A 16,695-nucleotide genomic window follows, 5' to 3' on the forward strand; every position below is an offset into this window, starting at 1 on the left:
TCAACCTCGTCTCCTGACAAGTTCTCTTTACTCGTACCGTGGTATGTGGTCTCTTATGAACTTATTCATATGCTTGCAAGACATTAGACGACATTCCATATAGAGGGCCCAGAGTATATCTATCTGTCATCGGGATGGACAAATCCCACTGTTGATCCATATGCCTCAACTCATACTTTCCGGATACTTAATCCCACCTTTATAACCACCCATTTACGTAGTGGCGTTTGGTGTAATCAAAGTACCTTTCCGGTATAAGTGATTTACATGATCTCATGGTCATAAGGACTAGGTAACTATGTATCGAAAGCTTATAACAAATAACTTAATGATGTGATCTTATGCTACGCTTAATTGGGTGTGTCCATTACATCATTCATATAATGACATAACCTTGTTATTAATAACATCCAATGTTCATGATCACGAAACCATGATCATATATTAATCAACAAGCTAGTTATACAAGAGGCTTACTAGGGACTCCTTGTTGTTCACATAACACACATGTATCAATGTTTCGGTTAATACAATTTTAGCATGGTATGTAAACATTATCATAAACACAAAGATATATTATAGGGATTTCTATTTTCGTGCCCTCAGGTCCTTAGTTGTGCTCAGTTTTCCCCAGCTTGTTAGTTTTTCCTCAGTTTTCCCCTCCCTCTAGTTTGAAACCCCTCGCAGACGCTCGGACGGGAGGGTTGCCGTCAGGTCAGAGGCCTTACCGTTACCGTTAATCTGACGGGTGGGGCTGCACAGAGGGCAGTTCCTCTCTGACCCGTCTCGTGCTGACAAATGGGGCCGCTCTATCGGGCTGCCGCAGCCAATGACCAGTGGGGTCATCTATTTTTCAGGAAAAGTCATATATTGCCGCTCTGAGGGGCTGCCGCAGCCAATGACCAGTGGGGTCGTCTATTTTTCAGGAAAAGACATATATTTGCCGCTCTGTGGGGCTGTCGCGGCCAATGACCAGTGGGGTCATCTATTTATTTATAGAAAATCATATATTGCCGCTCTGTGGGGCCTCCGCAGCCAATGACCGCTGGGGTTGTCTATTTATTTAGAGAATATAATATAGAGCTGCTCTGTGGGGCCGCCTCAGCCCATGGCAGGTGACTATTTTCGTAGCTTAATTTAAAGTGACTCTTATGCTAAACATTGTGCATAATATATAGAAAATAGCTAGATCTCTAAATATATAGAAAATAGCTAGATCTCTAAAGGGGATGGATGCATGGCTTCACGTCGTCGTCACTTTCATCGTCAGTATCTTCGTCGTCTGAGTAGTAGTACTTCCTACACATTGTTCCGTCGAACACCTTCACTGTGAGCACATCATCGCCTTCATATTTGAAGTGTACGTAGCAGCCGAAATCCACACCGTGCGCGATGGCGAAATTCTCCCAGCCCTTGTTGAGATACATCCGGCCTTGTCCGTCAAATAGGACCTCCACGGTCCAGAGACGAGGACCGCAGTCAGCTGCTCGCAGATACACCTTAGCTGGCTCCTGGCCGTCAAGATAGTCCGCAAACTTTTTTGGGAGTGCCTGCAAAGAGATCGAGCGCCGATCGTTTGAAATTAAAGGTTTTTTAGAACATGCCCATAATTAATCACATGCATCATATATGTGGGAACGCATACGTACCTTCTTGACCAAAGGGTCTTCATAGATGACGATGAAGAACTCCTCTATGATCAATGGCAGTGTTGACGACGGTGGTGGTGGCAATGATGATGATCCACCACCCCGGCCGCCCCTTCCCCTTCCCCTTCCCCTTCCCCTTCCGTTCCGCGTCCGAGACGTGGAAGCCATGGCAATGGATGATCAAGTGTATGTGAACGAAGAAGAGAGAGGCAGAACCTATTGACACAAGGGATGGCCGTTGTGGGTGTTTATAAGGGAGAGATGACCGTTGTAGGGGTTTACACAATAAATTAAGGAGGAGGTGACCGTTGTGGGGGTTTACACAATAATTTAAGGAGGAGATGACCGTTGTGGGGGTATATATCTGTAATATCCCAGGTTTAGAGGCAATAAAATGAGAGAATACCAAAGTGTGCATTGCATTCATGCATAGAAAATTCGGGGAATTTTCGCGCTTTCAAATAAAACTTACCACAGTAACTGAAGTTTCACTTGACTTGCTGGAATTGAAGTAGATCATCAAGTCAAGCGCTATAAACTTCACTGTGATCTTTGCTTAAAGTCATCAAGGTGATCGAGGTTACTCGTACATCGGTGGAATTGAGTTAGTACTCGTCGTGCAATAAACTTTGACATGACCTTTGTTGAACTATTTGATTTTTTTTTGGGGAACACAATTTGAATTCAATTCAAATATGAATGATAAGAATTCAAATTGAAATTTGAATTGAATTTGTATTCCAAACAAGAATTTCTAATAACAACTCAAACAATATTGAATTAGGAATTAAGACAATGATCATAAAGAATAAGGAATTTAAGAATAGAGAAATTACAACTTTATTAATATTAACACAATAATACAAGGTCTTTACAAAATGAATAAAGAATAAGAATATAATCACAATTACAATTACAGGGATAAGAAAAGTAAATTAAATCCTAAACTAAATGTTGGAGAGCTTCATCTCTTGTTTAAGACAGTCCCTGCAATAAACAAAGAAAACAAAAATAAAAGTAAAGCCAAGTGGCCAGGTTAGAAAGAAACGGAAATGAAACTGAGAAGATCTTTTCTCAACCATGCATATCCACAAGAGGGGATGCACCTGGTTGGGACTTGTACCATACAAGCAGGCAGCACACACACATGTTTGCATGTATGTGCTGTCATCACAAGCAGCAAGGAGGGCAGAGTATAAAAGCCTGCTAGTGGTAGCTGCCTTGAGCACCACACTTCTACCCAAGAACATCAACCTTAGTTCCACAGCCAAAACCACAAATCATTCCCAGGCAACCATTTAGGAAATCAATATCTAGATCACGGCCAAGGTTGCAAGGAGAACCATGGTTACAATAAGAGTCCAGGAGGAGCAGGCACAGCCCATGGAGGAGATGGATGCCAAGATCAGCAGCAAAGCTAGATCAACATCAAGCAAGATCAAGCTACTCTCCAACAGCAGGTTGTTAGGCAACAAATTAAGCATAGCATCTGTTCTTAAGCTTTTGCATAGACTCATCAGGGAAACAGGAAGAATAATACATATCTGTCCAATCTAAATACCCTTCAACTAGATTTTCATCTAGGAGGATGGAGGGATGGATATTTCTCTCAGATCTGGCATAGAAGTGCTATGCCCAGTTCATCACAGAGAATTTTATAAAACCATACATGAGTATCTGTTCCTATTATCCAACAATGCCTCAGCCTTTGCATCATCGGCTAAAGCAAACAGGGATCTGTCAATTAAAAGTAACTCAAGCAACATCAGTAGTTTGAGATGGACAGATTGCATCATCTGACCCTATAGCATGATTAATGCCTATTTCTAACTTTACATAAGCACCTACAGCACAAGGTTCTAATCCAAGATATCATTATCATGTGCACACTCATTTGAGGCACCACATGATAATTATGTTAGTGAGAAGCACATGGGCACTTATGCAAAGAAAGAAAAGACATCAACACTAAGCTACAAAATCATCAGCCTAAGCACAAGTAATTAAGCCATCAAATAAAGCATCCATCTATAAACAGCAGATATGTCCATTGGATGCATCTCAATACACCACCAACATAAGCTTGTCCATGATCATGTATGTACATGATCTAGATACTAATAACAACAGCCTGGAATTGAAGCAGAATTAAAACAGTAGCACCAAAGCACAAGCCAACCATCAGGTACATTACCCAATCCGCAAGCAACACTAATTTTGTATGGCATAACTGAAATTATAAACAAATCCATAACTGAAACTTTCAGTTGACAGTGTAGTAAGTATTCAGTTTCGTCACTATCACAGCAGCTACAGATTACACATGCCGGGGATGAATAAATCATCCAAATTGAGGCATTATCAATAGTACCCCTCATTTATTTGGGAGGAATAAGGTTTGTCTAATGTGAGCAATACATCATTTGGTGCCTAGATGAAGAATCATCCAAACCAAGGCATCATATTAAGCCTAGTATACACATCAGGGAATCAAGTGGATAAACTAGACAATTGTATAGCCTCAAACCAGGGACACTAGATTGCCATGCAGCACTTAACCACCAATTCACGGATATAAGCTGAGAAGGGAGGAATAGCTCACAGTGCAGTAGAGAAGTAGCCAGAGTCGTTGACGCCGGGGTTGCGTCCGCGGCACCGTCCCACCGGCGTCGAGGTCAAGGATGCAGTGGGAACAACAACATCACCACCACAACCATCACAGCAGCACCACCAGTACGTCGACGCCAAGGTTGCGTTGGCAGCGCCGTCCATCGGTGTCGAGCACCACAGGTCACAGCCACATCAGAGCACCATCACAAGCTAGTCGAAGAAGTACCAGACAGTAGACACAGCAACCACCATTGATCGATAGCATCGACCAGCAGCCGTCAGTGACGCGGAGGTTGGGGGCTGGCAGAAGGTGGACTGAGAGGTGGCAGGGCCACACCGGCAAGCAGCGGTGCTGGAATCGGCCGGCGGCAAGTCAACCCGAGGAGGCTAGGGTTGCTGTCAAGCACATGTGCAGGGTGTAGAGGAGGCGCAGGTGGGGAGTCACTGGAGAACATTAGAGGGAGAAGTAGCGGCACGTCACGGCGTCGGGGTTGGCCGGTGGCTGGCCAGGCGATGGAGGCGAACAACTAGGGTTTCAGGTTTGGGGGCGAACGGGAGAAGCCACGGGAATTAAATCGTCGAGGTGGAGTGGTAGATCACCTCAAGGCGGAGCAAAAACTCTCTCGCCGGCGCCGGAGACGGCCGGGAACGGCCAGAGGCGGGCGGCGACGCCGCAGGAGCTTGGTGGTCACGCGAGAGATAGAGAGGAGGGGGATCGTGTGTGTGTGTCAACACCCGGATTTTTAAGTCTGAATGCCTATTATGTCATACATCGCAATCCCAGGAATATTGTTGTTGCGAGGCATAATAGTTAAGTATCACAGTCATCATTCATTACAAACCATAAGTCTTACAAATTGGAATCACATGATCCATATTACACGAATAGTTGATCTATTGATCAACGAACAAACACAAGTTCATAGTTCAACATAGCGGAAGCGTAAGATACAAGGACTCTCTAGTCCACAGGCCAACGCTTGACGTCGGAAGGCGCTTAGTTGTCGTAGGCGTCCTGCTGGTCATCTCCTTGTTCATCTTCATACTCTGGCCATTTGAATAGCCAGGGACAAAGCCGTGAGTACGTTGAGTACTCGCAAACTCAATCTAATGTAAGTGCTAGACAATCTAGTAGGGTTTGCTAAGCTCTAGTTTATTTGCATAAAGCTAATTTTAGTTCACAAAGTTTTGAGAAAAGCTTACTCAAGTGCTAACTAACTCAAGTGGGAACATTAGTGTCATCCCCACCATTCAAGTGGTGATTTCAATTCAATCCACCACAAATCATTTCACCATCACCTTTCAACATCATTTTCAAAGATATGACATCGGAAACTGTATGGCCTTTCCAACCGTCCGTAACCGTGGACGCGGCTATTCGAATAGGTTTACACTCTGCAGAGGTTGCACACTTGTGCCACAACATTTGATTTCATCCGTCGGGATTTCCCCGAATAATCGTAACACAGTACGCGGATCATCAACCATAACCTTTCACTTACGAACCCTAGTATGAGCACCTCTCCCCATGAGCTTGGCCTCCCAGTGAAGACCAACTGTCAACCTGGGAACTGCACAGGGCTTGGGCCGGACATTCACCTCATTTCGCATCATATCGTATCGTTTCTTTTGTGGTAGAGGCAGCTTTCGGCATAACCCCGATGACGCTTGTTTAGAGGGAACCCATACTAAGACGCATAAACTTCCAGTTAAGCCCTACCCATAATCAGGTATTGTGGGGGTACTTGAGAATTGGAAAGGTATCGCATTCAAACCCACATCATGTTTTATCAAAAATCACCCTCTTCTCTTGGTCGTATTCACCTTCAAAAATCATTCAATGGAATGCATCTTCATTCCAAGGTTTCAAAATCCTTTCAAAATCACAAGGCTCCCATCTAAAGTAGTCAAATTTAGTTTATTAGCACTAGCTCTAATTCATGAGGGGTGCTATCTTGCCTTGCTTGGAAGAGACTAACTCACTACTCTAGTACCCAACTTGTACTTCGACCAAAGTTAACTATAAAAGTAAATCGTTTAGAAAACAAGTAAAAACTTGGGATGGGTTCACATAAGAAAAGATAAGAAACATGGTGCCATGCCCCAAGGGGCTTTGCACTTTGCAAGGGTAAAAGCTTGCACAGTAATTTAGCTTGCCTTGGTAGTTCTCAAACTGTTCCTCTTCCTCCTCCTGGTAGCAACCTTCTTCTTCGGCGTACTCTCCGGTGCTACCGTCTAAATTTGAATACGAGTATAATTACTCACTAATTCAATGGCTATTCCACACATCACAAATAAACACACAAACTACGCTATGCACACACATAAATAAACTAGGGTGCATGGGTTGTGGGATTTAAATAGAATGTGTATTTCATATGTAGATGATAGTTTCCATAGGGTTCTTGAGAAATAATTTCCTCTCATTGAAATCTTCTTAAGATTTAATTTCTCCAACAATCATGGATGAACTCATATTGACCTAAATCAAATGTTCATCATCATCATCATTTGGTAGAATGATTTAAATGAGGTGGATCACCTCATACCATTTAAATAACACTACATTTGATTTAAATCTCAAGAATTTCATATAAGAGAGTTTGGAACCAGGGGTCCAAACATCCCGTGAATTCATGTGAGACAAGTTTAAATGAAGTATAAGACTTCACACCATTTAACTTTAATAGTTTTGGACAATATCAACTAGTTAAACTAGTCAAAATATCCACTCATTAAACCATGGCATGATCATGCAAAGTGACCACACCATTTTATTGCATAACCAATTAGTGCAAGTCCAATGTGAGCTATTAGAGTTGGAAATAACTTAATATCTATTTTGGTTGATTTTTAAGAATTATTTGAATAGGGAAAAGTCCCTGGCTTGTTATTTTTGTCACATTAATTCTACAAAGAATTTGACCAAGAGGCCAGTGGCATGTTGTAGAGAATTTCAGTGGCTTTCCAACAATATCAAATTCACTAAATTTGGTTTAGCCAAATTGAAACTATTTAATTTCAAAGTTTGGGCAGTATTGGAAATGTTTGGAAAAGTTTAAATCGAATTTGAATTAAACAGGCCGGCGGGAAACGAAACTGGGCCCGATTCGGAATAAAACGGCCCAGTCCAGCCCACCACGGTCCACAGACGCGTGGGCTGCCTGACAGGGTGGGGTCCGCCTGTCAGCCTCCTTTAAAACCCGAAACGGTACGGGGCTACGTGGAGCGTAGGATTAGAGAGGGATCTAACGGCTGAGGTGCATCGTCTCGCCGGCGAGAGAGAGGTTCGCCGGCGGCTTGGGTAGGGGGTGGGAGAGCTAACCAGGGCTCCCGTGGTGGCTGGCAGTGTGCGTGATGTAGATGTAGACGACGGCGAAGCTCCTGGCACCGGCGGCAACTCCTGGATCGGCTCCAATCGACGGCGGCGAGGTGCGGTACTGGCGGGCTCCGATCTTCGAATTGGAGCAGCTCCGGCGACAATCGAGCGAGTGGTTGGGTGGAGGAGAAGCAGTGGAGGATGGTGAACGTGGTGGTGTGCTCAGCTTCGTCCAGGGAACTCCGTATTTATAGATGGCCAAGGGTGCGGCGTGGCCGTGAAGAAGTCGACCGAGGTGCGGCGGTTCCGGCGAGGTGTTGGGCTAGGCAAGGGTGCTGTCGGGTTCTCCTCTTCTAGGCGATGCGTTTGGCGGCGACAGCGCGGTCGGAGGAGGTTGGGTTAGGTCGCATTGCTTCCGTGTCCGTCGCGTCCGCGGCGGACCAGGGTTCTCTTCTCCGGCGACGGCGGTTGCGGGTCATGGTCGAGGGCGTGTCTGGGAGCGTTGCGGTGGCGCGTGCGTGCTCAACGGCTAGTCAGGGAGGCCAGGGCGTGCTCGTAGTCGTGGCGCGGCGCGTGGCCAGTGTGTGTCCGCGTCAGGCACACGCGCGACGCAAGCGGCGTCCAGGGCGCCATGGGCGCGTGCTGGTCTGGGCGTTGTCGAGCTCCTCCTCGACCAGGGCTGGGCTAGGGTGGCGTAGGAGAGGCGGTGGCATGCTGTGGCGCAGGGGCCAGGGTTGGGGAAGCAAGGGGAGAGGGGGTGGTGCGGCATGGCCGGCATGTGGCCGGCATGGCCATGCCATGCAAGCTAGCTCCTCCTCCTTAGCTCCACTATGTTTCATTTAGGGTTAGAGGGGGCAGGGGAACCATTTGGTGCAAGTTGGGGTAGGTTAGTTTGAGTAGATCACTATTTGCTATAGTGTGTGAATAGTGTTCAAATTTGGAAAATACAAAATTATCCAAATTGGAAATAATTCAAAAGGTGAAAGTTTGTGATATGTGAAGGTGGAGATAAGTTGTAATTGACCAGAGATGAATTGAGGTGGTGGTGGAAAATTTAGATTTCAAAATTTGGCCAAAATGGCTAAGTGAAGATTGTTGAACTTGTTAAAAAGTTGCAACTTTGGATGAGCATAGCTAGTGATCCAAGATGAATTTGGCAGGGTGGTCTTCATCAAAGTTGTTCATCTTGATGTTGACTTTGAAATGGTGCAAGGAGTTAGCAAGAATGGATTTGAGAAAATTGAATTGCAGGGGCTCAAAGTGGTGATCAGACTAAAATTGGCAGATTTGGTCATCATCACATGTGAGTGGGAAAAGTGTTGGAAATTCATTTGAATTGTGAACTCTTGATTCCAAAAGTTGTAATAAGTGTTTGATAACATTATTCAACTAATGGTGAAGACCAAATAGGTCTAGGGTCAAAATTTATAAAAATGCCATAGGGCATAAGTGAGGGTTTTTAGGGTTTTTCAATTATGGGAATTTCTTCCACTTTGATTTATTTGGTTGGTGATCTTCACATGATCACTTTAGGGTTTTAGAGCAATTCAAATACAAGTAATAACAATCATCATGGCATATCACTCAAATGCACAAGTCCTATGCATGGTACTATATGCAAAAGAAAAGTTTTTGTTGGTTTGAAAATTTGTTTCTCTGGAATTCTCTAACTTTCTTTTCATTGAAATTTTGGGGTGTTACAAACCCTTCCCCCTTACAAAAGATCTCGTCCCGAGATCAAAAAGAAAGTTAGGTACTAAAGAGATCTGGGTATTCCTTCTTCATGAAGTCTTCGCGTTCCCAGGTGGCTTCATCCTTGGTATGATTACTCCATTGGATCTTTAGAAACTTGATGCTTCGGGTGCGGGTGGTTCTGTAAGCTTCCTCTAGGATGCGAATCGGCACTTCGCGGTAAGTCAGATCCTGGTTGATATCCACCGCTCAGTGATCGATGTTCTTGAACACTTCGGTCTTCTCAGGGACTTCAAGACATTTCCGGAGGAGTGAGATGTGAAAAACGTCGTGCACAGCCGACATTTCTTCAGGCAACTCCAGTTGATAAGATACTTCACCTCAGCGGCTGAGGACTTGGAAAGGTCCCACATAGCGCGGTGCAAGCTTTCCTTTCAGCTGAAACCTTTGCATCCCTTTCAAGGGGGATACTTTGAGATAGACGTAATCTCCGATCTCAAAGGTCATCTCCCGACGTCTCTTGTCGGCGTAGCTCTTCTGTCTGGATTGCGCAGTCTTGAGATACTCACGGATCTTGTGAACCTTCTCTTCGGCTTCACGAAGAACGTCGGGGCTGAAAACTTGACTCTCTCTGACTTCTGACCAGTTCAGGGGGGTACGGCACTTCCTTCCGTACAAGGCTTCAAAGGGGGCCATCTGTAGGCTGGCTTGATAACTATTGTTGTATGAGAATTCTGCGTAAGGTAGGCAGTCTTCCCACTTGGATCCGTATTCCAGTACGCATGCCCTAAGCATGTCTTCCAGTATCTGGTTTACTCTCTCAGTCTGTCCGTCGGTCTGAGGGTGATAGGCGGTGCTGAAATTTAGGCGAGTGCCTAGTCCTTCATGCACCTTCTGCCAGAACCTTGAGGTGAACTGTGATCCTCTATCAGACACTATCGATTTGGGGGTTCCGTGCAAGGCGACTATTCTGGAGATGTAGAGTTCAGCTTATTTGGGGCCTTGATAGGTGGTTTTGACGGCGATGAAATGGGCGACTTTGGTCAATCTATCGACCACTACCCATATGGAATCATTGCCTTTGCTGGATTTAGGCAGTCCGGTGATAAAGTCCATTCCTACGGAGTCCCATTTCCATTCTGGAATCTGAAGGGGTTGCAACAGTCCAGCGGGTCTTTGGTGTTCTGCCTTGACTCTCTGACAAATATCACACTTAGCGATAAAGCTACCGATCTCTCTTTTCATTCCGTGCCACCAAAATTGTTCCTTTAGGTCCTGGTACATCTTGGTACCTCCGGGGTGGATGGAGTAAAGGGTGTCATGGGCTTCTTGCAGGATGACTTGCTTCAAGTCAGAGTCCGATGGTACGCAGAGACGTTCTTTGTACCAAAGCACTCCGGCTTCGTCAATGGTGAATCCGGGGGCTTTTCCTGCGGCTATCTGTTTCTTGATTCCGTCAATGCTAGCGTTGTCCTTCTGGGCTTCCTTGATCTGACCAATCAAGGTGGGTTGTAGTTCTATGCTGGCTAGGAATCCTTCACTAACGAGTTCAAGCCTGAACTGTTCAAACTCTTGGTGCAAACTGGGCTGTTCGGTTGCGAGCATGGAGTTCAACTGGCACGGCAGTCGACTCAAAGCATCCGCTACCACATTGGCCTTGCCGGGGTGGTAGTGAATCTCCATGTCGTAATCCTTGATCAATTCGATCCATCGGCGTTGTCTCATGTTCAACTCCTTCTGGGTGAAAATGTATTTGAGGCTTTTGTGGTCGGAGTAGATCTCGCATCGATTACCCATGAGGTAATGACGCCAAACTTTCAGGGCTAAGACCACGGCTGCAAGCTCGAGATCATGGGTTGGGTAGTTCTGCTCATGTTGCTTGAGTTGTCTAGAAAGGTAGGATACAACCTTTCCTTCTTGCATAAGCACGCATCCAAGTCCAGTCTTGGAGGCGTCGCAATATACGTCAAAGGGCTTTGCGATATCTGGCATGATCAGGATTGGGGCTGTTGTCAGTCTACTCTTGAGCTGTTGAAAGCTCTCTTCACACTTGTCGGTCCACTCAAACTTTCTGTCCTTTTTCAGCAGTTGGGTCATTGGTCGAGCGATGCTCGAGAAACCTTCTACAAATCTGCGGTAATATCCGGCTAATCCAAGAAAAGCGCGGACCTCAGTTTGTGTGGTTGGGGCTTTCCATTCCATAACAGTTTTGATCTTGGCGGGATCTACGGCAATTCCTCCTGCAGACAAGATGTGTCCGAGGAATCCAACTTCCTCCAGCCAAAACTCACACTTGCTAAACTTGGCATACAATTGGTGCTGTCTAAGGGTTTCTAGGACAATCTCCAAGTGCTGTTCATGTTCCTCTTCGGACTTGGAGTAGACCAAAATGTCATCGATGAAAACAACGACAAATTTGTCCAAGAAGTTCATGAAGATCTTATTCATGAGATTCATGAAATAAGCGGGGGCATTGGTTAATCCAAACGACATGACGTTGTACTCATACAACCCATATCTGGTGGTAAAGGCAGTTTTTGGAATGTCGGTGGCTCGGATCTTCAGTTGGTGGTATCCAGTTCTAAGATCAATCTTCGAGAAAACTCGGGATCCGGTGAGTTGGTCAAACAAGTCTTCGATCTTGGGTAAGGGGTATTTGTTTTTGATGGTGACATCGTTAAGTTTACGATAGTCTGTGCATAAACGATTTGCACCATCCTTCTTGTCAACAAACAAGACGGGGGATCTCCAGGGGGATGCACTTGGTCTAATCAAACCTTTGGCTAACATGTCATCTATTTGCTTCTTCAGCTCCACAAGCTCGGCTGCGTTCATGCTGTAGGCTCTCTGGGCGATGGGTCCAGTCCCGGGGATTAACTCGATGATAAACTCGATATCCCGGTCCGGGGGCATACCGGGTAGATCATCCGGAAACACATCAGGGTAGCGACAAACGACCCTGATTTGATCCAGAGTAGGCTTGGATACACTTTGGTTGCAGGTAAATTTTAAGGTAGTTTTTCAGAGACGTGCTCAACTACGATACCGGTGCTGCTAGTCATGGTTATGGCTTTCTTGGCGCAGTCTATCAATCCATTGTGCTTGGACATCCAGTCCATTCCTAGGACAACTTCCAAACCTTTGGTTCCAAGTATGATTAGATTTGCAAAGAAATCTACATCATGGATTTTGATTGGCACATTTTTGCAAAATTTTCTGGCTTTGGTGGTTGATCCGGGGATTTGAACTATCATAACATGCTTCAAGCTGAGGGGTTGAATTTTACTTGTTGATGCAAAATCTTCTGTGACAAAGGAATGCGATGCTCCGGAATCAAACAACACTCTAGCAGGGGTGTGGTTGACAGAAAACATACCCAGCACAACATCTGGTGCTTCCTGGGCTTCTTCGGCGTTCATGTGGTAGAGGCGGCCGTTGCGGTTGTTGGGGTTGTTGGGGACGAACTTCTTGCCGGTGGAGACACGGCGTTGCTGCTGAGCAGGAGCAGCGGTGTTGCCGGCAAGCTTGGCAAGACGCTTAGGACACTCGTTGGAGTAGTGCCCCACTACACCACACTCATAACAAGTGATAGTGCTCTTGTCCTGCTTGTTCGCAACGGGAATGGCGTTGCTCCCGGTTCTGGGGTTGGTGTTGGGGTTGGTGTTGTTGGTGTTAGGGGCTCGGGGTGGAGCGCGGTTGTAATTGTTGTTGTTGTTGTAGTTGTTGTTGTAGCCTCCTGGCTTGGGGTTTCCTCCACTCTGGTTCTGATAACCGGGGCGAGAGTTCTGCATCGGGGGTTTGTTGTGTCTCGGAGTGAATCCTCCGCTTGAGCTAGGGCGAAACTTTTGGGGGTGGCTTGATCCACTCTGATTTGCCATGCGGCGCTTGCGGTTCTCATTGGCTTGGTTTAACTTGCCCTCCATCTGGATGGCGGAGTCAACAAGGGCTTCGAGGTCGGCGAAGGGGATGTTGACGAGGACAGTCTGCATCTCATCATGCAGTCCGTTCAGGAATCTCTCCTTCCTCTTCTCAACGGTGTCAGTCTCATCAGGGGCATACCTTGACAAAGTGAGAAACTTGTCGCGGTACTCAACCACCGTCATGCGACCTTGTTTCAGTTCACGGAACTCATCCCTCATCTTCTTGATAAGACCCGGGGGTACATGGTACTTGCTGAACTTGAGTTTGAAATCCTCCCAAGTCATGAATTGACCTCCGTTCATGGCACGGGTACTTGTCCACCAAGCGCGAGCTGGTCCAGCGAGATAGTGAGTGGCGAACAACACCTTCTCGTTGGCTTCCACTCCAGCTACTTCCAGATTGTTCTCCATAGTCTGGAGCCAATCGTCGGCGTCGAGGGGCTCCTCGGTCTTGCTAAACACCGGAGGGTTGGTGTTCTGGAAGTTCTTGAGCTTGGATCCGGGGTGGTCATGATTTCCATGGCCTTGGTTGGCAATGTTCTGCAAGGCGATGATGTTGGCTTGGCGCTCGGCTCTCTCGGTTTCCCGGTCTGCAAGCAAGGTTTGCAGAAGTTGCATCATCGCGTCGTTGGTGCGATTCGGAGGGGCCATCTGAGGATATAGAAGATCATGAGATAAGAGGGAACATTCTATGGTTCATTTTGGTTAAGTTTGCAAAACATTTGAAAACTTGTAAACTTTTCATGGCAAACATAGCATTCATTCATTCATGCAACACATAGTACAAACTACACACATACTCCAATGGTTTTAAGAACCATTCACATGCTACGATACAAAGGACGGGATACAACTCACACCTACTATAAGTGATACTAGTGCAACTACTCCTCATCATCTATATCGATCGGGGCGTAGTCATCAGTTCCTGCCTCCAGGAACTCGTAGTCCTCCTCCTCGGTGTTCTCGTCCTCCTCAAAGTCGTCGTCATCGCTCAGAAAGGCGTCTCCTCCCTGAATGTCGATGCCTTCATCGTCATCCTCCAGCTGAAGAATCTGATCCTCCTGGGCCTTGACAGTGGCCTCAAGTGACGCGATCCGGTCGCGAAGGCGGCGAATCGTAGCGTCCTTCTTGGCACGCTGCTGGCGAAGGTTCCTGCGGTCGTTGTTGAGTAGCTTGATCGCCTCACCCTGCTCGATGATGTGAGCATGGGTCTGGTTCGCGTAAGCGCGAGAGGCGTCGAGGTCCCTCTGAGTCTGGTAGAGCATGAAGTCCAAGTGATCCACATGGTGCCTCAACTGGGGGTGGAGTGGCACATCCATGGGTCTTCCGTCAGAGTTACGCCTTGCGAGATGCGCAAAGCGTTCCTCACGAAGGGCTTCTGTATTCTGTCCGCACAGACGAGCAAGTGCTTCCTGAAGAGCACGTGCAAGCCCGTCGAGCCAGTTGCTTTCCCTGAAAGAGAAAAGGATCCTCTCCGAGGTGGGAGGCTCCAGCTTGCCCCTCAAGTCGGCAGTGATAATCCACTGCAGTTCCCCTCCCGGCTGGTCGTCCACCTGAATCCCGTGAAACTCGGGGTGTGGGCGGCCAAGGTGATCCGACAGGGAGTCGAGGTCATGCTCGAAGATCAAGCTTCCTCCGTTTCCAAGCTGATAAAACTTGGTGTTGAGGGGTTCATTTGGCTCCATCTGAAAGAGAATTGGATGAGTAGGTTAGAGAGTGCAAAGTGTGGCAAGGTTTTAAGTTGATTCAAATAAGATAGAACATGATTCATCAAATTTTGGCAAAGTCTCAAGACAAGGGTGTAGTAAATTTTCACAAATAAGTTCTTTCATTTGATTTCAAAGTTAAATTTTTCAGAACGCCCATTCTAACTAAGGTCTTCTAAGGTCAAACAATGGCTCTGATACCAACTTGTCAACACCCGGATTTTTAAGTCCGAATGCCTATTATGTCATACATCGCAATCCCAGGAATATTGTTGTTGCGAGGCATAATAGTTAAGTATCACAGTCATCATTCATTACAAACCATAAGTCTTACAAATTGGAATCACATGATCCATATTACATGAATAGTTGATCTATTGATCAACGAACAAACACAAGTTCATAGTTCAACATAGCGGAAGCGTAAGATACAAGGACTCTCTAGTCCACAGGCCAACGCTTGACGTCGGAAGGCGCTTAGTTGTCGTAGGCGTCCTGCTGGTCATCTCCTTGTTCATCTTCATACTCTGGCCATTTGAATAGCCAGGGACAAAGCCGTGAGTACGTTGAGTACTCGCAAACTCAATCTAATGTAAGTGCTAGACAATCTAGTAGGGTTTGCTAAGCTCTAGTTTATTTGCATAAAGCTAATTTTAGTTCACAAAGTTTTGAGAAAAGCTTACTCAAGTGCTAACTAACTCAAGTGGGAACATTAGTGTCATCCCCACCATTCAAGTGGTGATTTCAATTCAATCCACCACAAATCATTTCACCATCACCTTTCAACATCATTTTCAAAGATATGACATCGGAAACTGTATGGCCTTTCCAACCGTCCGTAACCGTGGACGCGGCTATTCGAATAGGTTTACACTCTGCAGAGGTTGCACACTTGTGCCACAACATTTAATTTCATCCGTCGGGATTTCCCTGAATAATCGTAACACAGTACGCGGATCATCAACCATAACCTTTCACTTACGAACCCTAGTATGAGCACCTCTCCCCATGAGCTTGGCCTCCCAGTGAAGACCAACTGTCAACTTTGGGAAGCTGCACGAGGCTTGGGCCGGACATTCACCTCATTTCGCATCATATTGTATCGTTTCTTTTGTGGTAGAGGCAGCTTTCGGCATAACCCCGATGACGCTTGTTTAGAGGGAACCCATACTAAGACGCATAAACTTCCAGTTAAGCCCTACCCATAATCAGGTATTGTGGGGGTACTTGAGAATTGGAAAGGTATCGCATTCAAACCCACATCATGTTTTATCAAAAATCACCCTCTTCTCTTGGTCGTATTCACCTTCAAAAATCATTCAATGGAATGCATCTTCATTCCAAGGTTTCAAAATCCTTTCAAAATCACAAGGCTCCCATCTAAAGTAGTCAAATTTAGTTTATTAGCACTAGCTCTAATTCATGAGGGGTGCTATCTTGCCTTGCTTGGAAGAGACTAACTCACTACTCTAGTACCCAACTTGTACTTCGACCAAAGTTAACTATAAAAGTAAATCGTTTAGAAAACAAGTAAAAACTTGGGATGGGTTCACATAAGAAAAGATAAGAAACATGGTGCCATGCCCCAAGGGGCTTTGCACTTTGCAAGGGTAAAAGCTTGCACGGTAATTTAGCTTGCCTTGGTAGTTCTCAAACTGTTCCTCTTCCTCCTCCTGGTAGCAACCTTCTTCTACGACGTACTCTCCGGTGCTACCGTCTAAATTTGAATACGAGTATAATTACTCACTAATTCAATGGCTATTCCACACATCACAAATAAACACACAAACTACGCT

Source organism: Lolium perenne, chromosome 5, assembly GCF_019359855.2.
Source record: "Lolium perenne isolate Kyuss_39 chromosome 5, Kyuss_2.0, whole genome shotgun sequence".
NCBI lineage: Eukaryota > Viridiplantae > Streptophyta > Magnoliopsida > Poales > Poaceae > Lolium > Lolium perenne.